General features: G+C 38.6%; 1 protein-coding gene across 1 annotated transcript in view; it reads left to right on the top strand.

Annotated features, from left to right (window-relative positions):
* LOC118883373 (serine/threonine-protein kinase Sgk3) overlaps positions 1-25,796 on the top strand; it is a 155,139-nt gene that overhangs the window by 13,754 nt on the left and 115,589 nt on the right. The gene's annotated exons all lie outside the window — the stretch shown is intronic.

The following is a 25,796-nucleotide window of genomic DNA, read 5'->3' as shown; positions in this document are numbered from 1 at the left end:
GCTATAAACGACTTACAACAGTGCCTGGCACATCATAAGCAACAGGAAGTGTTAAATTTTAAAAATAATCATATGGTTGTACAGTTATATATATAGTCCACTAGCTCATATTTTTTTTATTATTGAAGTATAGTTGATTTACAACATTATATTAGTTTCAGGTGTATATCATAGTGATTCAATATTTTTATAGATTATACTCCATTGAAAGTTATTATAAAATATTGGCTATATTCCCTGGGGTGTACACTATTTCCTTGTAGCTTATTTATACATAGTAGTTTGTACCTCTTAATCCCCTACCCCTATCTTGCCCCTCTAGCTCATATTTTTTAACTCTCTTATTCAAATTATATATGTATGAGCTTTCAATTTTTAGAGAAGTGTGTTAAAATCTCCCTGTGATTATAAAGCTGTGTATCTTTGCATGTATTCTACCAACTTGTGCTCCTTGACGTGGAAGTGAGAGATTCTGGTCAGTTGTTTGGATCCCATCCCCTGATCCCTCCCATTAGTGAGGGCTGTGCTTCACTGCACGGCAGAGACCTAGGATGGAAGTTAGGGCACTGGCTGAGTGGAAACGGTATCCCAGGGAAAGGGAAGTTCATGAATTCAAACACCTGGAATCACAGTGGCATCAGCATCTCCCCTGTGTAAGGTATTGCTCTGAAGCCTACTCATCACTTGCTATACTCTGATATTTTTCCTCTTAAATTCCCCCTGGTCCCTCAACCCTAATTCCTCTGAAGTTTAAGTTAACCTTTTTTTATTTTTTAATTTTTTTGGCCACGCCCTGTGGCATGTGGGTTCCCCAACCAGGGATCAAACCCACGCCCCTTGCATTGGACACGTGGAGTCTTAACCACCGGACCGCCGGGGAAGTCCCTAAGTTAACTTTTTGGATAATATTCACCATATTCCCTTTTTCCAATATTCCAAAACTAAATTTCAAGATTGATATGATACTTAACAGGACCGGAAGCTTAGTAAAAATGTTTCTTAGCTAATTCAACAAAAGTTGAATGTTGTTGGCTGCACAGTGGTAAACAGAATACACATGGAGAAGAGTGGGAAAAATAGACACAAAACTAATAAACCCTAATAAATTGTGAAAATTGATAAAAGAGAAAAGAACTGTTTCCATAAGGGAGAAAACAATGGGTGGGGAGGGTGTTCCAAGAGGAATGACGAGCTCTGGGATGGTCACGGGCCAGGACAGACCTTGGCCACTGGAGGGCGACAGAAGCCAGTGAGGTGGGAACATAGTGAGTGCGGATAAGTGGCCAAGAGGAGACAGGAGAGACCCACAGGCACTGGCTCATGCGGGCCTGCGTGAGCCTTGGGAGAGCTTTGGATTTTACTCCAGGAATTGGAATCCATTGAAGGGTTTCAGCAGGGAGTGAGATGACTGTACTTATGGTTTTAAATATAACTCCAGCTAGTAGGTGGAGACCGAGTAGACAAGGTCAGACGTGGAAGCAGGGATACCATTCAGGGCAACTTTGGCAAATGAAGGTTTTTGTGAACTCAGATTATTTTTCCCTCTTGTCAGAGAGTTTAAAAACCACAATGGCAAATAAAACAGACTTAAAGTGACTTCAGTTGTAAAGAATTGTTTATACAGGGACTTACCTGGTGGTCCAGTGGGTAAGACTGCGCTCCCAATGCAGGGGACCCGGGTTTGATCCTTGGTCGGCAAACTAGATCCCACATGCATGCTACAACTAAGAGTCCGCATGCTGCGACTAAAGATGCCACAGCAAAGATCCCACGTGCTGCAACTAAGACCTGGTGCAGCTGAAATAAATAAATTTAAAAAAAAATAAAAGAATTGCTTATACAGTTTGTAAATAACTATCTTCACAGGCCTGGAAGGTCTAGATTTATAACCATAACCCCACCCCCAATTTAAAGTTTGTGGGTATTTTGTAAAATTTTTTTTTTTTTAAAGAAGTGTGTGTGTATGTACACATGTGTATATGGCCTTTTATTTCTGGGGTTTTTTTAAATTAATTTATTTTTGGCTGTGTTGGGTCTTCGTTGCTGCGTGCGGGCTTTCTCGAGTTGCAGCAAGCTGGGGCTACTCTTCGTTGCGGTGCGCAGGCTTCTCATTGTGGTGGCGTCTCTTGTTGCGGAGCACGGGCTCTAGGCGCGTGGGCTCAGTAGTTGTGGCTCGCGGGCTCTAGAGTGCAGGCTCAGTAGTTGCGGCACACGGGCTTAGTTGCTCCGTGGCATGTGGGTTCTTCCTGGGCCAGGGCTCGAACCCATGTCCCCTGCATTGGCAGGTGGATTCTTAACCACTGCACCACCAGGGAAGTCCTGTAAAAAGTTTTTATTTTGAAAATTTGAAACTTCTGTAAAAAGAGAAGAGTATAATAAATTCCCATTACCTTGGGAATTACTCAGTTACTCGATGAATATTAAGTTTGCTGACATTTACTTCATCTGTCACTTGTTTTTCTTCCTTTGCTGAAGTATTTAAAAGCAAATCCCAAGTATGTAATTTTGTCCCTTCATATATTAAGGCTCCAACTCTAAAATATAAACATTTTCTTACATACCACAAAGCCATATTCACAAAACATAAAAATTTATTGCTAACATCTAATACCAATTCTATAACCAAATTTCTTTAATGTCTCAAAAAATGTCTTTTTATAGTTGGTTTGTTCAAATCAGAATCTAAATAAGATCCACTCCATTTTAGACCTTTTAAGTCTCTTTTAATACAAGTCACTGCTTTTTTTTTTTTTTTGGCTGTGTTGGGTCCCCTTTGCTGCGCGTGGGCTCCCTCCGGCTGCGGCGAGCGGGGGCCACTCCTCGTCACGGTGCGCGGGCCCCTCACTGTCGTGGCCTCTCCCATTGCGGAGCACGGGCTCCAGGTGCGCAGGCGTCAGTAGTTGTGGCACGTGGGCTCAGCAGTTGTGGTGCACGGGCTCAGCTGCTCCATAGCATGTGGGATCTTCCCTGGCCAGGGCTCCAACCCCTGTCCTCTGCACTGTCAGGCAGACTCCCAACCACTGCGCCACCAGGGAAGCCCTCCTTTTTTCCTTTTTCTTTTTTTCCTTTTAAAAAATTTATGTCGGGCTTCCCTGGTGGCGCAGTGGTTGAGAATCTGCCTGCTAATGCAGGGGACACGGGTTCGAGCCCTGGTCTGGGAAGATCCCACATGCCGCGGAGCGGCTGGGCCCGTGAGCCCCAACTACTGAGCCTGCGCGTCTGGAGCCTGTGCTCCGCAACAAGAGAGGCCGCGATAATGAGAGGCCCGCGCACCGCGATGAAGAGCGGTCCCCGCACCGCGACGAAGAGTGGCCCCCACTTGCCGCAACTAGAGAAAGCCCTCGCACGAACCGAAGACCCAACACAGTCAAAAATAAATTAAAAAAAAAAAAAAAAAAAAAAATTTATGTCATTGACTTGTTGTAGACACTGGATTAGTTGTCCTGTAAAATGTCTAAATATTTCATAATAAAAACTCTTAAGTTAAAAAAAAAAAAAAAAGGACGAACTGTGGAGTTTGAGCCTTTCAATTTCCAGTAAGTCAGCCCATCTCTCTGGAATGTTCTTTGAAGTGTCTGGCATACAGTCCAGTCCAGTGAACCATAAACACACACCATGCTTGGCAGGCATGCGCAGACTGTTAAACATGAGTGAATGTTTTAATTTTATCATTCAGCCTTCTCAGGTTCTTGACCTGTTTACTCACTGCGATTTGTCTACTGTTATTAAATTAACAGAATCTGAAAATAGCACTGTTTCTGAAACATTTTAAAAAAAAACAAGATAATGCTTGTTTGCTAATCTCAGTCTTCTCTATTTCAGAAATTAGAAAATTAAAAATAGTTAAACTGGAGGTAGCTTCGTAAAAGCCAAATTTGGTTCCACTTTACGGATGCGCAGAAGAAGCAGTGACCAAACAATGCATGTTTTCTTCACCTCAGTGTCTGCCTTCACCTTTGATTTCTTTGCTATAGTTAGCATCTGTTGCTAGTGAAGCTGAGAACTTATTACCTGCAGTAACCAGAATTAGATCACTGGTTCTTTTGGCTTGGTTGTTTCAACAGATTGTAGTGCATGAATATTATTGCAAATCTAAAAAGATTTTTTAATATCCATCTCAGGCTAATCATTTTGAATCTTTACTAGTTTGAAGATTCAAAGCAAAGGTATAATTCCAAATCAAGCATTTGGGTAATTCTGGGTGTATCTTTTGGATCAGGCCCTAAACTAGGAGACATTTGACAGAGATACATATTAGTTATTTTAAGATGAAAGAGAGGGTTGGGAACCAGGATCCTTGAATCCTCAACCAGCCAGCTACTGTGGCTTCAGCTGCCCTCTCTGGATCCCTGTAAGATGTAAGTGTGTAGAAGACCAGGCCAGACAGACACCAGCCATAGGTAAGGGCTGGAGCCTTGACATACTGTCTGGGATGAATTGGGTGGTCAGTGGATGATCTTTCCCATGGTCCACTGATAATTAGTCACTCTTTTCTTTGTGCTCCTATAGCTCTTTGGATTTATCATATCCTGCCTTGTATTATGTCTATTGTGTACAACTATATACCCTCCACTAAAATGTAAGTATCTTAAGAGTAGGGATCATATCTTATTTATCTTTCTAGACTTTGTTAATGTAGTAAGAACTCAAAAAATGTTTATTTAATCGAATTGACACTCGAATGGCCAGAAAATGTTGATGTCTCCTCCTCATACAGTCTTCAGTTAGGAAAGATTTGTAGTCGTTAAGTAGCAAAAGCAACTTAAACCAAAACAAACTACACTAACAATGAGATTAACATTGGCAGATAATATTCTAGGAGGTATAACGGACAAGGAGCTGAACCAAGTGTTGGTTCATCCATTCATTTAGCAAACATTTACTGAGACCTTGATGTACGTCAGGCACTATGCTTGATGACCAGGATGGAAGGTGAAAAGATACTGTCTCTGCACTCAGGGAGTTCACAGTTTCAGTTGTGTTTGATCCTGGAAAAAATTTTAATAATAAAAGAATAATAGGATTTATAGGTCACCAAAAAAAACAGAAAGCAAAAAAAACTTGAGCAGTACTCTTCAAAAGTGTCAATGTCCTGAGAAATTAGGAGAGACTAAGACTCTGTCACATATTGGAAAATAATAAGGAAACATGACAACTCAACACAGCGTGGTATAAGAGATTGGATCCTGGAACAGAAAAAGGACATTTTACTAGTGACATATTTTAGAATTGCTGGAGCATAATTATACGTTTTATTATTTTTAAAAAATTCTCCCCAGAGGCTTCCCTGGTGGTCCAGTGGATAAGAATCCGAGCTTCCACTGCAGAGGGCGCAGGTTCCATCCCTGGTCGGGGAACTAAGATCCTCCATGCCTCGCAGCTCGGCCAAAAAAATTAAAAAATAAATTCTCTCCAGACAGTGCACCCCCATACTGCCTGCCTGCCTCCCTCCTGACTACACCGTCCCATCCCTCCCTGGTATACAGATAGGTTAAGAAGCCATCTTGCTTGATTTGCATTTCTCTGTTGAGTAGTGAAGTTAAACATATGCTTATTTGTTTATTGGCAATTTGTATTTCTCACTGAATTGCCTATTCATATCCTTGGCCTATTTTTCTTTTTCGGTTATTTTCTTTTTCTTATTGTTTAAAAGAACTCTTTATAGATTATGAATAATAACCCTTTGTTGCCCATTTTGCAAATATTCTCTCTCAGTGTGTCATTCATCTTTTAACTTTATGGTCTTTTTTGCTATATGGAAGTTATGTTGGTGTTTGTGGGAGGGTATAAATGAATTTTTATTTCATTTAAATTCATTTAAAATTAAAATACTAGGAGCTAGGAATACATTTTAAAAACCTATCAAAACTCCAGGTGGAAAATCCACTGTGCTTTTCTGAGCAGGGAGCAATGCCCAGGATCAAAGCAAAGCAAAGCATAGCAAAAGACTTCTGGGTGCCCTTCTCGGACTCCCTATACTTCCCTCCCAGCTCTCTTCTGCCACCCGGTGCTATTGCTATCCTAGGAATTCCTAGGGAAGAAGGATGTACATAAAGGCAGGGCTCTGTACAAAAGTGTTTAGTCTTTATATAATTTAATCAACCCATCATGGATGGCTTCTAGGTTTTGTTTCAGGCCAAGGAATTTCTTTCCTACCCAAAGTTTATAAAGATATTATATATATCTTTATTTATATATATATATATATATATATGTATTTACAGTTTTATTGTTTTGTTTTTTACATTTAGATCTTTAAACCATCAGTAATTTATGGATAGCCAGTTATCCTTGTGCTGTTTGTATTGAATAATCCAGTCTTCTCCCATTGACTTGAAATGCCACCTTGAGCATGTATGAAACCCTTTAAGTATAAACCCATTATACTTATTATTTTCTGGACTGTGTTCCACTCCACTGTTCTAGTTATCTTTTCCTGATCAGTACCACACTATCCTGTTTACCATGTTTTATAGTTCTTTTCAGTGTCTTGTGGGCCAAATCTTATTTTCTTACAGTTGTTCTACAAAATTTTCTTGGCTGTTTTCAACATTTACTCTTTTAGATAAGCTAGAGAATCAGCTTTTAAATTTAAAAAATTCCATTGGGAATTTGATAAAAATCATATTTAGTTTACAGATCAATATGGGGAGAATTGGCTTTTAAAAAATATATTGAGGCTTCTTATTCAGATACGACTCTCCACTTACAGAGATCTTTGTATGTCCTTCAATAAAACATTATAGTATTTTTAAACTGTTTTGAACATTTCTTGTTAATTTTATTTCTAGGTATTTTATAGTTGTGGTTATTATGAATGGGATATTTTTCCATTACATTTTCGATCTGGTTCTTGCAGATACATAGTAAAACTATGATTCTATATACTCCTCGTGTATCTAATATCTTTTATTAATATACTTTGTTTATTTAACCTCTCCTTCATTTCTGGGCATTAGGTTGTTCCTAATTTTGATGGTCATAGTTAGCTATAAACATCTTTAATCACGTAATTTTTCCCTTTAAATTTCTTCCCACAAATGGGAAAAACAGATTAAAGGGATATGTGACTTTATAGCTCTTACTGCATAGTGCTCTGAGGAATCTCCTGAAGGGCTCTCCTACCTTTCCAATTCTACCTGTAACAACATCAGCACATCAGTAGCAGTGATGAAGGTAATGGATGATGAGACTCTTTGTTGAGAGCTGGGTATTTTGCTTTGGGCTTTCTGTGTCATTTCTCATTTAATCCTCATGACAAGTCTATAAGATGCTGTTACCATCAGTCTGTACAGATAAGGAAATAGGGTACAAAGAAGGAGGGTGACATATGTGGGCTCACAGCTGGTAGGAGGTGAAGTCAGGTGTGTTGTGTTCCATGGTCAGTGCCTTCTCGCTGTGTCTTCTCCAATACCCATTCTTTCCATTTTCATTTACATTTGAAACTTTAAAAGGTATATGAGACCTGAAAGTTGTTTTATTTTGCATTTATTAACTAATAAATAGGCCATTTAATAACATACTTGTTAAACTGCTTTTTCATCTCCTTGACTACTTATCCAACAGATGTTAATTATATATTTGTAACAACTCTCTATATGTATTGGATAGAAAGTTTTTAAAGATTATATTTTCCCCTGTACCTTTACAAAGGTCCTTGGGTTTTCTTACCCAGTGAGTCTTCCTTTCCTCTATTCTAATTTATGTCTCCTGTAAATTCTTCTTATCTGAAAATTATATTACCCGCATGTAGAATAGTATATTAAGTGGGGTTACATGGGACACATCATCTCATTAATGTACTGAATAGTAGTAGTAGTACTACTAGTAGTAGTAATAGTTAATAATAATAGCAGCTTTCAAATACTGTTTACCAAGTGCTAAGGATGTTATATACATAATCTCAGTTAATCCTCACTATAATGTAATAAGATATTATCCTTTACAGATGAAGAAATAGGCTCAGATTTATCAACTTGCCCAAGGACATACAGCTAACAAAAGGAAGGCCTGTCATATTCCAAAACCATGTTCTTAATGACTATTGTCTGGCCCTTCATTACATATAAAGTTGACTCTCTCTTTGCCAAAAAAACAAAAAAAAAGGAAGAAAGAAAAATGAAAAGCTCTTTATCAAGTCAAGAAAAAAAACCTTCCATACCAATTTCTGTCTCTTAAAAAAATGTTTTTTAGTTATTTAGAATGAATTTTTAAATTGATGTATAATGTTATAATTCACGTATTATAAAATGATCACCACAATAAGTCTAGTTAACATCAGTCACCACACATAGTTATAAAATTTTCATGCCAATTTCTTAAAGGCTTTAGATCAAGGAGATTTGAAATAGTATCACATATTTTCCTAGCATTTTTTCAAGAACTTTGCCGTCTCCCTGGCCTGTCCTAGCTTCTCCTGCCTCTTGGGGTCTCTGAGCATTGCCACTCTGGCCTCCAGGGGGCACTATTTCCCCTTTAATATAGTGGCTCAAGCATTTGACTCTCAATTCGATGGAGTAAGGATTAGACCAGGGAAAATATTTAAACAAAAGTTTACAAAGGGCTTCAGAAGAACAAAAGACAAATGAGTACAGGGAGTAATATACAACTGGATAATTTGGTTCATTGAATGCAGTGCAGGCGTTTCAGTATTTGACACTGTAAAAGGATTCCTCCCTACCTTGCTTCCCACTACATGTACAAACCAGAAGCCAGTTTTCTCTACCCTGCATCATGTCCTCAAGCAAACAAAAAATCTCAAAAATAGCTCCAAGGTTGGTAAGGCTAGTTCCAGCTATGGGCTTCCTTCCAAATTCTACTTTCCAGTCTCAGTATCTGCCTCTTTCCTACACGCCAGACACTAAGCATGCCAGCCCTTTTCTGGGAAGATAGCATTGCTGACCCCTGGGCTGTTGCTTTACCCCGTTGTTGGGAGATGGTTGTCTCTCACGCGCCTGCATGTCTTGCTCAGGATGCCCAGAATGCAAGGCCCTGACTGCTTGTGTTACTTATCTGTTACTCCATAGCAGATTACTCTAAATCATAGAGGCTTGAGACAACAATCACTTATTTTCTGACAGTTTCTGTGGATGCGGAATCTGGGCATGGCTTAGCTGGGTGCCTCTGGCGCAGGGTCTCTGACAAGGCTATAGTCAAGGTGCTGGCCAGGGCTGCAGTCATTTCCAGGCTTGAATGGAGGAGATTCTTCCTCCAAGCTCACTCACCTGGCTGTTGGCCAAAGACATCTTTTCCTTGCCATGCAGTTATCTCTACAAGGCATCTCACAACATGACAGCTGTCTTCCCACAGAGTGAGTCAGTGAGAGAACATAAGATGGTGCCCAAGACAGAAGCCAGTCTTTTTATAACCTCATCTCAAAAGCAACATCCCATCTCTTGTGCTGTATTCAGTTAGTTAGAAGTGAGTCAGTAAGTCCAGCCCACAATCAACTGGAGCAGGGGGGTGTCACACAAAAGAGTGAATATTGGGAGGCAAGTATTGGGAATACTGGGAACCATTATGGGCTATCTTGGAGTCTCTCTACCACACCACTGAACGCAAGCCATTTCTCATGGTTGGGTTTGCAGTGGGCAGTCTTGAGGGATGAAGTAACATCTCCTTCTGGGATAAAGGACAGGCTTAGCTTGCTGCTTGCTAGAAAAGCAGTGGGTTCCCCAAGTTTATTGTTCCCCAGCTGCAACACAAACCCACTGCACATGTGGCATCTCTCTGGGCCCCTCCATTCACCCGTGTGGAACTTGGAGACAAGGGGAATTGATGCAGACGTTCTGATGCTCATTCTTTTTTTGCTGTGCTGTGAATAATAAAGTTCTTTTTCTCTCACTCAGCTGTCTCGTGTCTTCTTCCAGCATCTGTGAGACACTGATAAGCTAACCTGTTGGCTTGTAAGGAGGATAAAATTAAATCACAGACCTGACAGTTTGACTGAACAGGGCAACCTCATCAGAAGTGTGTACCGAATTGTGAAACCAGCATTCACACAAGAGATCCATGTACATATCCTTCATTTTATTTGACAAATACTTATGTACCAGGCAGGTATCCTTCTAAGAGTTTGTGAATATAAACTCATTTAAGCCATGAAGTAGGCACTATTAAAAATCCCTGTTTTGGGACTTCCCTGGTGGTGCAGTGGTTGGGAATCTGCCTGCCAATGCAGGGGACATGGGTTCGAGCCCTGGTCCAGGAAGAGCCCACATGCCGTGGAGCAACTAAGCCTGTGCGCCACAACTACTGAGTCTGCACTCTAGAGCCCGCGAGCCACAACTACTGAGCCCATGTGCCACAGCTGCCGAGGCCCGCGCGCCTAGAGCCTGTGCTCTGCAACAAGAGAAACCACCGCAATGAGAAGCCCGTGTCCTGCAACGAAGAGTAGCCCCTGCTCGCCGCAACTAGGCCCGTGTGCAGCAACAAAGACCCAACACAGCCAAGAAGATAAATAAATAAAATTTAAACAAAACAAAAAAGGAAAACATTTGAAAAAAATAATCCCTGTTTTATAATGGATAACCAACACGGACATACTGTAGAGCACAGGGAACTCTGCTCAATTTTATGTAACAACCTAAATGGGAAAAGAATTTGAAAAAGAATAGATACATGTACATGCATAACTGAAGCACTTTGCTGTACACCTGCAACTAACACAATATTTTTACTCAACTGTACTCCAATATAAAATAAAAAGTTTTTGAAAAATAAAAATAAATAAATTAATTAAAATCCCTGTTTTTTAGATGAGGAAGAAGAAGCACAAAGATGTGAAGTTACTTGTTCCAAGTCATGCAGCTCTTAAGTGTCAGAGCCCCATTATACAAACAGAGACAGACAACCTGGCTACAGCATCCACTGATCCACTGTGTATGCCAAGTATGCTCCGTGTTAGGAAGGAAGGGACAGGGCAGAAAGAAGATGAGGGACATGACAAAATTAAAGAATTCTTCAAAACATTTGGCAAAATCATCAGTTTAGAGTTCTTTATTCCTAACGTAACGTTACAGCTTTTGTGGTTTCATTGTGTACTCGAAGGAAAATCTATCAGTCAAATTGATAAATGGTGTGATTTGGTGTGCTGTATTTGGCTTGTTAGAATTTGACTTGGAAAATTTTCTCTATATTCAGACTATGAATGTAAAACTGCATTGTCCACACAAAAATCTACACATGAAGTTTATACCAGCTTTATTCATATTTGCCAAAACTTGGAAGCAACCAAGACATCCTTCAGTAAGTGAATGGATGAACTGGCATATCCAGGCAATGGAAGATTATTCAACACTAAAAAGAAATGAGCTATTAAGCCATGAAAAGTTGGGGGTGGGTGGGCGGTGTTAAATGCATATTACTAAGTAACAGAAGCCAATCTGAAAATGTTATATACTGTATGATTCCTACTGTATGACAATCTGGAAAAGGCAAAACTATGAAGACAGTGAAAAGATTAGTGGTTGCCAGGGGTGGGGGGAGGGAGGGATGAATAGGCAGAGCACAGAGGATTTTTAGGGCAGTGAAGCTATTCTCTTTGATACTATAATGTTGGATGCACATCATTATACATTTGTCCAAACCCATAGAATGTACAACACCAAGAGTGAACCTTAATGTAAACAATGAACTTCGGTTGGTAACGACGCATCAGTGTAGGTTCATTGATTTTAACAAATGTACTGCTCTGGTGGGAGATGTCAATAGTGGTGGAGGTTGTGTATATGGGGACAGCGGGTACATGGGAGCTCTCTGCTCTCTCTGCTCTGTTTTGCTGTGTATATGGGGACAGCAGGTTCATGGGAGCTCTTGGCTGTCTCTGCTCTGTGTAGCTGTGAACCTAAAACTGCTCTGAAAAATGAAGTCTATGTTTAAAAAAGCCTTGAAAATTACAGTGTACTTTAAAATGTAAAATATTGTTAATAGTTTATGTGTGTACAGCAATCTTCTGTTAACCTTACCCTGTACCTGTTCAGGTCCCCCATGCCCTTTGGCCTCGCCTTTCTTCCTGTCACCTCCTCCTTTCCTTAGCAAGTGTAAGTGGCTTGGCTCCCCACCTGGGCTCTCTTCCTCTGCTCTCTTGACCTGCTCTTGAACCTTTCCAATGCAGGTTCAACCCAGTTGTCTGCCTTCTCATGGCTGCAGAGCTCTGCTGGAGAAAAATCACGATTGTGAAGACGCTGCCTGCCGTACGACTTGCAGTCTCACCCCTCAGTGTTTCCTGCAGCTGTGTTTCTCAAATCAGAGCTTTCTAGTTCAAATGTGTATTAGTAAGTTTTAACTGTAGTTTTCTTTTTTTGATAGTGTATTATTTTGAATACATAAATACTTTCAAAGTCATGCCATTTCTTCCTGTGCTACAGATAATATATGTCCACTTTTTGCACATACATAAAATGGATTCATATCATTAATTAAGCTGTTTTCTGTTAAAATAATTGATCTGATCTGGCTACTAATTATCACATACAGAAATATGGCAGATAAACATACCTATCAATGAAGATTCACCCAAAAGTGCTTCTACATTAGAAAAGAGGAAAGGGGAAAATAATAAGTAGGTTAATATGTTTAGAGTTGCTTTAATTATTGGTTAGACGGGTCTCTTTAAGAAGATTTTGTGGAGAAGTTGAGTCATATTCCCTTATCGGATGTGCCTCAATGCCCTAGAATATGCCTCCCTTGTTCTTGGATTAGGGCACCGTCCTTTCTCAGGAGCTCAATCAAAATCTGGTCCGGTCCTTTCCACATCTCTCTTGTAGCTTGACTATGGACCACTCCTGGGTCAGTACTAATCCCTAGGGTCTAGGCTAGTGGTCTCAAATTGACAATCCTGAGGCAGATTTGCCTGATATGTGGCTTATTTGGCTTGCACAGTGTTTTTTAAAAAAAACCTGAATTTGTTCCTAGCATTTTTTTTTTTTTTTTTTTTTTTGGCCACGCCATGCATCTTGCAGGATCTTACTTCCCCAACTAGGGATTGAACCCAGGCCCCCTGCAGTGGAAGTACAGAGTCCTAACTGCTGGACCACCAGGGAATTCCCTGTTCCTAGCGTTTTGACATTATGCCATTTCAGATGAAAATGTATATTGCTAGTTTTATTGGAAAATGAATCAACCTGGCAATATTGGGCCTGTGCTCTCACATAGCAGCCATCAGCTGGTAGCAGCTGTCAGCCGTCCCCCGTAGAGAGGTCATGCCCTGCTTGCCTCTCACTAAGACTGATTGTCAGTTGCCATTCTGCATCTCACTTTCACCTCCTCTGACATTTAGCACACGTGGTGCCTTCCAGGTGCTGTAGGCGTTTGAGTTTGTAAACTCTTCTACACCTGATCTTTGATGCCTTTCACCCAGCACTATCTGTTGACATTGGAGGCTCTCTGGTGAAAGATCATGGGCTTCGCATGGACTTAGTTCTGCCACTTTCCTACTGGGTGACGCCTTTGAACTTCGGTTTCTTTATCTGTGAAATGGTGATGATGGTGTGGTTATGAAGATTAAAGGCAATGTGTACATAACGTGATTCTGACAGAACCAAGAAGATGCAGGAAGCAGGGAGTGCGGGGTGCCTCCACTGACAACCTCTGTCCTCACCTCTCCGGGAGGTGACAGGACCACTCACATCGTCATCACCTTGTAACTAATTTGTACGATACTCTAGGTGTCGAGACGCAAGAGAGAAAATCATAAGAAACTAGGGAGTGCTTAAGTAAAATTTATTTCCTGTAATTGTCAGCTGCCATCATGAGGGAACCCTAATGGCTTAAGCTGTCAGCAAAGAGTACTTCTCTTACCTGGAGGATAATCTTATGGTATGGTACATCAGACCCTTGCTACTAGTTATATAAAGAAAACAAAAATGAACACGTTTTTGAGTTAGCATGGTTTCCAAAACTGGGGAAAACAAAGATAATTCTCCATATGCCCACACTTACCTGCATCTTTTGTAGAGCTCCTGATATATCTAAGTATCTAATTTGTTTTCTACCTGCTGCTGTAACAAATTACCGCAAACTGAGAGACTTAGAACAACAGAAATGTATTATTTTATAGTTCTGTAGGTTAGGAGTCTGACATGGGTTTAACTGGGCTAAAATCAATGTGTCAGCGGGGCTGCACTCTTTTTTGGAGGCTCCAGATATGAATCCATTTCCTTGCCTTTTCCAGCTTCTTCTGGAGGCCACCCACATTCCCTGGCTCTTGGCCCCTTTCTCCACCTTTAAAGCCAGCAGTGTTGCATCTCTCTGACCATTCTTCCACAGTTGCATCTCTTTCTCTGACTCTTTTCTATTGCCTCCCTCTTCAACTTTTTTTTTTAGAAATATTGATAATTTATTTCTTTTTTTTTAAACACCTTTATTGGAGTATAATTGCTTTACAGTGTTGTGTTAGTTTCTGCTGTATAACAAAATGAATCAGCTATATACATGCGTATATCTCCATATCCCCTCCCTCTTGCGCCTCCCTCCCATCCTCCCTATTCCACCCCTCTAGTTGGTAACAAAGCACCGAGCTGATCTCCCTGTGCTTTGCAACTGCTTCCCATTAGCTATTTTATATTTGGTAGTGTATATATGTCAATGCTTCTCTCACTTCGTCCCAGCTTACCCTTCCCCCTCCCCGTGTCCTCAAGTCTATTCTCTACATCCATGTCTTTATTCCTGTCCTGCCCCTAGGTTCTTCAGACCTTTTTTTTTTTTTAGATTCCATATATATGTGTTAGCATACGGTATTTGTATTTCTCTTTCTGACTTACTTCACTCTCTATGACAGACTCTAGGTCCATCCATCTCACTAAAAATAACTGAATTTCACTTTTTAAGGCTGAGTAATATTCCATTGTATATATGTGCCACATCTTCTTTATCCATTCATCTGTCGATGGACACTTAGGTTGCTTCCATGTCCTGGCTATTGTAAATAGTGCTGCAATGAACATTGTGGTACATGTTTTTCTTTTTTTTTCTTTTTGAATTTTTGAATTTTATTTTATTTATTTTTTTATACAGCAGGTTCTTATTAGTCATCCATTTTATACATGTTAGTGTATACATGTCAATCCCAATCTCCCAGTTCATCCCACCACCCCCACCACCCGCCACTTTCTCCCCTTGGTGTCCATACATTTGTTCTCTACATCTGTGTCTCAATTTCTGCCCTACAAACTGGTTCATCTGTACCATTTTTCTAGGTTCCACATATATGTGTTAATATACGATATTTGTTTTTCTCTTTCTGACTTACTTCACTCTGTATGACAGTCTCTAGATCCAGCCACGTCTCTACAAATGACCCAATTTCGTTCCTTTTTATAGCTGAGTAATATTCCATTGTATATATGTACCACATCTTTATCCATTCGTCTGTTGATGGGCATTTAGGTTGCTTTCATGTCCTGGCTATTGTAAATAATGCTGCAGTGAACATTGGGGTGCATGTGTCTTTTTGAATTATGGTTTTCTCAGGGTATATGCCCAGTAGTGGGATGGCTGGGTCATATTAGTTCTATTTTTAATTTTTTAAGGAACCTCCATACTGTTCTCCATAGTGGCTGTATCAATTTACATTCCCACCAACAGTGCAAGAGGGTTCCCTTTTCTCCACACCCTCTCCAGCATTTATTGTTTGTAGATTGTTTGATAATGGCCATTCTGACCAGTGTGAGGTGATACCTCATTGTAGTTTTGATTTGCATTTCTCTAATGATTAGTGATGTTAAGCATCCTTTCATGTGTTTGTTGGCAATCTGTATGTCTTCTTTGGAGAAATGTCTATTTAGGTCTTCTGCCCATTTTTGGATTGGATTGTTTGTTTTTTTGATATTGAGCTGCATGAGCTGCTTGTATATTTTGGAGATTAATCCACTGTCAGTTGCTTCGTTTGCAAATATTTTCTCCGATTCTAAGGGTTGTCTTTTTGTCTTGTTTATGGTTTCCTTTGCTGTGCAAGAGCTTTTAAATTTCATTAGGTCCCATTTGTTTATTTTTGTTTTTATTTCCATTTCTCTAGGAGGTGGGTCAAAAAAGATCTTGCTGTGATTTATGTCATAGAGTGTTCTGCCTATGTTTTCCTCTAAGAGTTTTATAGTGTCTGGCCTTACATTTAGGTCTTTAATCCATTTTGAGTTTATTTTTGTGTATGGTGTTAAGAAGTGTTCTAATTACATTCTTTTACTTGTAGCTGTCCAGTTTTCCAAGCACCACTTATTGAAGAGGCTGTCTTATCTCCACGGTATATTCTTGCCTCCTTTATCAAAGATAAGGTGACCACGCACCTACGGTCAACTAATCTATGACAAAGGAGGCAAGGATATACAATGGAGAAAAGACAGTCTCCCTCCACTTATATGCACACTTTTTTCAATAAATATGTACTACAGTACTACAGCGTCTGTAGTTGGCTGAATCCATGGATGCAGAACTGTTGATACGAAGGGCTGCCTAAAAGTTAGCCATGTATTTTCAGCTGGGGTTGGGGTAGGGGGTCAGCACCCCTAACCCCCATGTTGTTCAAGGGTCAACTGTATATATATATATAATTTAAAATTTTACCATGTATTGTGTTATTACTGTGTGATTATCTCACTTAATCGTAACAACTTTATGAAGTAGGAACTACTTTTCTGAATGAAAAAAACTGAGGCTAGGGAGTTAGGTGATGTGCTTGGGTCCAGAGCCAGTAAACAGCAGAGTGAGATTCAAACCCAGGACTGTTTTCCTCTAAAGCCATGTCCTTAATCACTACACTGTACTGAAATTTGTTCAAATTGTATTTTTCTTTCTACTTTCTAAGAAAATGTTTATGATAGTGAAAATTGGGTTTTTCTGTTGGAGGGATAGCCCAAGCAGTAAATACCAGTTAAAACTCAAATAAAGATACCGTCTCTTTATTGACTTTATGTGCTGCTTACCATTTTCTAAATGGAATTTTATATTACCACAGACTTTTGTAACTAATTTTGACTTTTTATACCATGCCCAAAGTTTCTGAACTGTTAATACTGCTTGCTTTTTAAAAAGCCAAACGGGTATAAGTTCCTCCAAAGGCTGTGAGCTTTGGGCTTTGCTTATTTGCAGAGTTTAAAAGTAAACAAGACCTCAGGAAATCATGTGATCCAGTTTCTTGCCTTGAATACCTCAAATCACCACATTTTCTTGCTATTTAGGGAAATGTATAGGATTCCATTTTAAGCATATAGGATCATTCTATGATCTAGTTTCCAGAAGTATTTTCCTCTACTGTTTTTCATATGATTGTTCTCCAATGCAAATAAGTAGCAATTAAAAATAATTTACCCCAATCATGGGTTAAAATTACAAGTAACGAGATGAAATTTGAAAGACGTGGTTGAAGTCAAATACCATGCCTGTAAAACTTCCAAACAGATGGTACTAGGCTTGAAGAAACAACACAAGGCAAAAGTGGTAAGATAATTAAAAATGCAGTATACTGGGGGCTTCCCTGGTGGCACAGTGGTTAAGAATCTGCCTGCCAATGCAGGGGACACGGGTTTGAGCCCTGGTCCAGGAAGATCCCACATGCCGTGGAGCAACTAAGCCCGTGTGCCACAACTACTGACCCTACACTCTAGAGCCTGTAAACCACAACTACTGAAGCCTGCGTGCCTAGAGAAAGCCTGCGCACAGCAATGAAGACCCAACGCAGCCAAAAATAGATAAATAAATTTATATTTTAAAAATGCAGTATACTGAGGAATACAGTCAATAGTGAAGGCAATCTACGTTGCATAAAGAAAAAATTAAGGTGTTTTTCTCATTTTTCATGTGTTATATCAAGGATATAAAATCCCCCTTGAAAGTACAGTTCATCTTTGTACCTTGAAACTTCCCTCTGTCTTAACACAGGGCTTTGCAGAGGAAGTGTCTGTTGAATTAGTAATATTTATATTTACATAAGATTGCCTTAAAAGCACCTTGCAGATATCTAGAAGAGAAAATAAGTCATAAATGGTTTACTTAAACTACATAAAAACTAAGTAGGTGTTCAAATGACAAGTTTCAAATTCAAGTCCCCATCCACAGTGGATCATTACCTATGTAAAGGCCAGGTTTGGAGGTGTGGGAAGGAGTTGAGAAGCAGGTGATAGTGTGGAGTTTAGTCGTGGGAATAGGTCCTTTTTTACGTTTCATAAATGATTTAAACTACTGATCTGGGTGGGGATTATATTTTTAATTTCTACCTCCCTGAACCTAGCACAGTACCTGGCACACACTAGGCACTAAACAAATAGTTATTTAATGAAGAAGGAAGAGAACAAAAGGCATTAAATTCTTAGATGACACCAAACCAAGGAGTAGGAATGGTGAAAGGTAAACCAACAACTTGCTTTCTGAATATGCACCCCATCCTTAAGAATGTTTCTGCATGCACACCCCTGTATAAATTATGTAATTGTGACCTATAGCAATAGATTGTACACATCGTACAATATAAACCCCAAATTTAAAAATATGAAATAATCAATATATTTAAATAATTTAATGGTATTTTATTAATAGTATAAGAGCCTTTCGCTTTCACTTGATGTTTTGTTACTTGGTATGTTATTCCTTTTTAAAATTCTTGGCTTAACTCTTCATGATATAGTGATTTGCAGATCTGGTCCTAAGATTAGATTATTCTAATACTACATTTTAATAGCTATCATAACTGGAAAAGATATTTCAAGAAGATATTTAGATTTAAATGGAAGAAATGCATTGTTGTTGACTGTATCTATTAAAGTACTTATTTTCTTTTTCGATCTCATCAACCAGTTCTACAAAGGTTTATATTGAAGTTTGACTAGTAAATTTCCATTTTGCCTGCTATCAATCAGCAATTCTTGCAAACTACAGGCATACCTCATTTTATTGTGCTTCACTTTATAGCACTTTGCAGATACAGCACTTTTTACAGCTTGAAGGTTTGTGGCAACCCTGTGTTGAGCCTGTCTATTGGCACCATTTTTCCAATAGCATTTGCTCACTTCGTGGCTCTGTGTCACATTTTGGTAATTCTTGCAATATTTCAAACTTGTTCTTGTTATGGTGATCTGTGATCAGTGATCTTTGATGTTCCTATTGCAAAAAGATTACGGCTCACTGAAAGTTCAGATGATGGCTAGCATTTTTTAGAAATAAAGTCTTTTTAAAATTAAGGTATGTACTTTTTTTTTAGATATAATACTATTGCACACTTAATATACTAGAGTGTAAACATAACTTTTTTTTTTAATTATTAGCACGTTTTAAATTATTTATTTATTTATTTATTTATTTATTTATTTATTTATGGCTGTGTTGGGTCTTCGTTTCTGTGCGAGGGCTTTCTCTAGTTGCGGCGAGCGGGGGCCACTCTTCACCGCGGTGCGTGGGCCTCTCACTATCGTGGCCTCTCTCGTTGCGGAGCACAGGCTCCAGACGCGCAGGCTCAGTAATTTTGGCTCACGGGCCTAGTTGCTCCGCGGCATGTGCGATCTTCCCAGACCAGGGCTCGAACCCGTGTCCCCTGAATTAGCAGGCGGATTCTCAACCACTGCACCACCAGGGAAGCCCCTAAACATAACTTTTATATGCACTGGGAAACCAAAAAATTTGTGACTCACTTTATTGCAATATTTGCTTCATTGCAGTGGTCTGGAAGTGGACCTGCAATATCTCAGAGGTCTGCCTGTGATTTAAAAGAATTTTATCTTTTCAACAGATGAATTTAAGACTCACTGAAATCCATTATTTGGAAAATATTTAAACAAATAAAAAATTGTTTCCAAAATTTTTAACGGTGCATATATTAGTTTTAATAGGACACACGCACTGTGTTTTGCTACAAAATTACATTTTTCCAAATATCATTTTCAAAATCTTCTCCCCAGAGTATTTCTGTCAAAACACACGTACACTTAAAGGGGAGGCTGGATAAAGTTACTCTCTCACTCATTGCTAAAACTTTACCTTGAAAGGAAAGTACTACTCACAGAAAAGGTAGGGAAATTTGGATCCCTTGTATTTTTGTCAGAGGAAAAATGCATCATTCATCTTGATATTTAACTGCTCTTGTAGGTAATAATAATTAGTGCTTATGTAAAGCTTATTTTGGTGGTAGATTTATATATATATGTAAACTCACTTCACCCTCAGTACAACCCAGTGCAGTGGATACTATGATGATATCCATTTTACAGATGAAGAAATTGAACCCCAGAGATGTGAAGTAACTTGCCCAGAGTTACGTGGCTGGTGATGGCAGACTATGGTCAGAACCAGGCTACGTGTATCCAGGAGCTGTGCTTTTAAGCCCTAGCATCTTGAATACTTTGATGGAAGATAAAGAGTTTCCACAATTACTCCCCATCTCAGTACAAAATATTATATAGATTCTATTGAAAGGATTTGTTTTTACAAAATTAATCACATCAATGACTTCCTATACCACACGAAACTGCATCACACTGATGATGGATGAATGAAGGTTTCCCTTCAAGTGGAAGCGCACCCTTCTCAGGACACCTCGCAGCGCATACGGATGACTGACAAAGGACTGTATGAGCGTGCCAGTGGCAGTGCGTATGTTGAATAATAAAGCTTAATTTCTTCCTTTTTAGGTAAAACAAATACAGACGGTCCATGACTTACAACGGTTCACCTTACGATTTTTCAACTTCACGATGGTGTGAAAGCAATATGAATTCAGTAGAAACCGAACTCCAAATTTTGACTTTTTATCTTTTCCTGGGCTAGGGATATGCTGTTATGATCCTCTCTCGTGATGCTGGATAGCGGCAGCTCCTGGTCAGCCAGGCAATCAGGAGGGTAAACAACCCATATACTTCCAACCATTCTGGACCCAGACAACTATTCCATTTTTCACTTTCGGTACAGTATTCAATGAATTACATGAGATATCCAACACTTTATTATAAAGTAGACTTTGTGTTAGAGGATTTTACCCAACGGTAGGCTAATGTAAGGATTCTGAACAGGTTTAAGCTAGGCTTGGCTAAGCTATGATGTCTAGTAGGTAGGGTGTATTAAATGCATTTTAGAATACTTTCAACTTATCATAGATTTATTGGGGATGTAACCCCATCGTAAGTTGAGGAAGATCTGTTAAACACTGGGATATCTTCTTTCTCAACTGTAGTAAATTGTCTTGAGTACTCCTAGGATTTGTACCCTCCACTTTGGATGTCTTTTGTCTTAACAAATGTGATGAAATTAAAAATCATCCAGGAAAAATAGTTTTGGTAAAACAGGTGCAGAGGAATTCAATAGGATAATCAAAATAACCTCTTAAATATAATTTGAGAAGTGTAAGTATGCTAAACAAGCATTTAGAGTTCCAATTTTAAAGTCTAATGATGAAATATAATTTTAAATGTAAGAATAATTCTAAGTTGCATTATAGGAGTGTGAATTGAAGAGCTGAGAGAATGCTCTCACTATACTAAGGACTTACCCAATCGTTTCAAAGAAGATTCCATGTCTCATAATGGGCATCTCATCTAAAAAAGAATGTGGAGAATTTGGAAAGAAGTTGTACGAGAGATGTAAAACAAAAAAAGAGAGAAAGAAAAAAAGGTGTAGAAAAAGTTAAAAGAACTGAAGCTGTTTATTCTAGAAAACCTAGGGAATTTAAGGGTTTTCTGGTATATGAAGAGTTATAGGCCCTTAAGTTCCATTTAAGCCTTTGACATATCTGTTTGAGCCAGACACAGATACCTTAGGGAACTAGATGAGGAAATAACAGCAATGCACCTCTTTAAGCCAAAGGCTATTAAGACTTTGCCCTCTGAGACGGGTTCAGTCATTAATTGCACATAATTGACAGTAAATAACTGAGTCACCAAATGAATGGTGTTTAAGAAAGCTATTATTCTATACTGATAATTAACTAAAATAATTATTATCTTCAAAGTCTACCCAGTAGGTTTGAGCTCAAAGGCCTAATATGATTCTCTGAGGGACAGAGTAACTGCTGACAGGACTTATGTAAATAAGCTGCTGTCAACTCACAACAGACACAGTTTATGTACGTAACAGACTGTCCAAACAAGAGGCAGAAAAAAACAAAGAGGGAAAATGAGAAAGAAAAAAGGGGCAATTTTCATTTTGTTCTTGATGCTCCTAATAACTAGATCGGAAGATAATGAGATTTCCTTAATAGGGAAGGATAATAGTTTTACTTCAGATAATGGAATGTTCTTAGCAAGATTTAAAGCAATTTCTAGCAGCTTTTTAATCAAAAAGCTGATGCTAGCAGTTTAGGCGGTTTGATCTCCTAACACTTCCCCTTGGTTTTTCTCATGAGTCTAATATAGAAAGTAAGAAAGTTCTGTGATCTGAAAAGCCTTATATTTGACCCTAATAGAGTCTTGCTTTAAAATAGAGTTTTCTCTTTATTACAAAACACACCTGAACTTCAGGCATTTGTTTTGAGTTTGAACATGGCTAACTTGGCCCAAGAAAGATGTTGAGCTTTGAGCCACTCCCACAGGCAACACACAAAATGAGCGTGCTCTGAACCGTTTTCCAGATCAAGGAAACAGGGTAATTCTGCTTTGTGCTAAGGCAGTAGAAACCGGTCTGTTTCAGTTCCCATGAGGATCCGAGTTATTCTAACTATACTTTGCGTTGCTTTATTAAATTGCTTTGCTCAGAAAATTCAATAAATTGGTCACTTTAACTCTCATATTCTCACCTATTTTTACAGCAGGCTTTTCTTGTTAATTATTTTCTGAGCCAATTCGTGGCTAGGACTATGCCTTAAACTACTTTCCCAATAAAAATGGCTTTCTCTTTTCTGAAGTTGTGGGATATTACGGTTGGTATATCAATGGATAAACATAGCTGGAAACTATAGCAACAACTCATGATGTCTGACCCACTTAAGTAGGTGAGTCTGTAGTAGAATGAAAGAAAAGGTGCTATAAAAACTATGCAAATAACATGAATCAAAAACACCTTTCCTTTTGTAATCATGTAGTTGGTAGCATTACTCTTACTTCTCTAGTCTTAGTGATTTTTCTGCTATAAAACAAATATTCTAGTGAATACTGGCCCTCACTTCTATTTCCAGCCAACTTATGAATAGAGTCATTCAGGTCCTGTGACTACCTATTTTATCAAACTTTTTTCCCTAAGGGAAGTGATAATGTTGTACTGTTATACTCCTCAACTCTTCCAAAGTTACAATAAAACAATTACAAATAACAGAGAACTTTACTATGATATAAAAAATCATGATGGTTCCATATCAGGCACCATATTAGAGAAAATTTCTCCATTTTGAAAAGAGGATGAAAACCAGGCACTTGGGACTTGACTGGTGGTGCAGTGGTTAAGAATCCTCCTGCCAATGCAGAGGACACGGGTTCGATCCCTGGTCCAGGAAGATCCCACATGTTGTGGAGCAACTAAGCCCGTGTGCCACAACTATTGAGCCTGCACTCTAGAGCCCACAAACCACAAATACTGAGCCCGCGTGCCACAACTACCAAAGCCTGTGCACCTAGAGCCTGTGCTCTGCAACAAGAGAAGCCACCGCAATGAGAAGCCCGTGCAATGCAACAAAGAGTAGCCCCTGCTCGCCACAACTGGAGAAAGCCTGTGTGCAGCAACGAAGACCCAATGCAGCCAAAAATAAATAAATTTTTAAAAAATGATCATAAACCAGAACTCACTTTAAAAAAGAAAAAAAACAGGCACTCATCTCATCGTAACATATTATTTAAAAAGAAATACTGTATAACCTGGTTAGTTTTTTGTTTTTGTTTGGGGTTTTTTTTTTTTTAATGTTTGGGTCAATAGTTTACAGTATTGACAGTCCAGTTATCTAAACTTCTGAACATAACTATATCTTAGTATTTCTTTTATGATTTTTTCCTGTTACTTTTAGGACTTCTACAAAAATCCCAAAACTCTAAAAACTGACCATTCTTTATAGTAGTGCAAATGAAATATGAAATACTGGCATTTTAATATCTGTGTTAGAGCTAAGAATAACGATGATGACAATAGCAATCAACTGATAATATGTTCCAGCCATTCTACTAGGTTCATTTGATCCTCATAGCAATTTCAAGAGATAAGCACTATTACTATCTGTTTTACTGAGGAGAAAAAAAATACTGTTATCATCCTTACGTTCCTGACAAAACCTTTGCTCGCAGAGGTGAAATAATTTGTCAGAAGTAGAAAGTGGCAGAGCCACAACTTAAATTTGGGTCTGTCCGATTCCAAAGCTTGTGCTCATAATGTCTACATTATAGATATAACAGATGAACACAATATTTGCCCAATCTGCATGAACTGAATCATATTTTCAAACAAGATATTGGAATCCAGAGTCTAACAAAAAACTTTCTCTATTTAAAAAATGTACTTAACATGAATATACATGAAACCTTTTACAAAGGCATAAACATCAACTAGATATTGCTGAACATTCAACAACTTTTACAGTGTAAAAAGAAATTGGAAACATAAAGGAAAAAGGAGATATGATATCTATAGGTGAATATGATTAATCAAAATGATCAGCCTTAAAGTGTGTCCTTTAATTTTAAGTGAAAAAACCCTTCAATAGTTTGTGAATATATTTATGACCTCTAGTGTTCTGAGAAATCAAGCTATTAAATTGCAGCTCTCAGACTATAAAGGCAAAATACCCAACGTTTTATCAGTTGAACGTCACCTGCCAACTTTTCTGTCTTGAAGCATTTGTGGGAGTTGGAGTGTGTGTACGTGTGTGTGTGTACGTGTGTGTGTGTGTGTGTGTGTCTGTGTGTGTGCTTCACGGCAGGAGGACAAATTTATCTTGGAAATATAATGGTTCCCAGATGTTTGTTTTTCAAACAAAAGAAAAAAGAAGTTGAAAAGTGGTGATAGCCAGGTATTTGTCTCTGAAGTGAGAATGATATGATTCCACTTGGAGTTCATTGTCACAAAAGTTCCTTTTGTCTGAGAAATTTTTCAGCACTGTGACTATGGCTTTAATTAAGAGATATCGCTGATCACTTATTGATTTTGTTACAAGAGAGGAACTTCTCTAGCTTCTCTGTGCTTTATTGTGCCGATTGCTTTGTATGCATCACAGTAAAAACATATAAAGGACCACTGGCAATGTGTTGATTAGTATCTACTGGATTTTAGAATCCACTGTATTTTATATCCATTTCTGTATGCCACTGAGTATCACTGTTTAGAAAGTTTTGTAGGATTATTATGTTTTGAAGTATAAAGGTATTTGATTCAAAAACCATTTTCTTTAAGAAGAAGGCCATACAATGTTAATTGACATCAGAAATGAATATTCTTACCTTTTCTGTGAGACTAAATTTTTGAATATTTTAAATATAAGGAAATGTCCCCTGAATTTAGGGAAGCCACACATAAATCAGTTCTTCTAATTACCTTTATTAGTTCGTTTGTTCATAGATTTGTGGCAAGTTCTCTAGAATCATATAAGCTAAAGTATAGGTCATTGACTCAAAATCTGAAATACGATATGCACGTGGGATTCTTTAAATAGTTGTTTGAGTCTGTCTTCGAGTGACATCTGACAAAACCTAACTGGTTGTGGGGCAAAACCAAAAAACAGTCTACTACAAAATCTTGACCACTTCACTCCACACCCATTTAATCATGCACACATTCTGTACCTCTCTTCACCCTATCTGGAAAAAAAAGATAAATATGGCTCTAAAATGCAACTTCTGTATTTAAAGAATAGCCAGAGTAATAAGAAGCTGTACAGTGTGCCCTCAGCTGACTTGGAGATTAATGGGAAT

Source organism: Balaenoptera musculus, chromosome 17 (assembly GCF_009873245.2).
Source record: "Balaenoptera musculus isolate JJ_BM4_2016_0621 chromosome 17, mBalMus1.pri.v3, whole genome shotgun sequence".
NCBI classification, from domain to species: Eukaryota; Metazoa; Chordata; class Mammalia; order Artiodactyla; family Balaenopteridae; genus Balaenoptera; species Balaenoptera musculus.
Note: the sequence above shows the minus strand (reverse complement) of the source record. Positions and strands in the feature narration are given on the sequence as shown.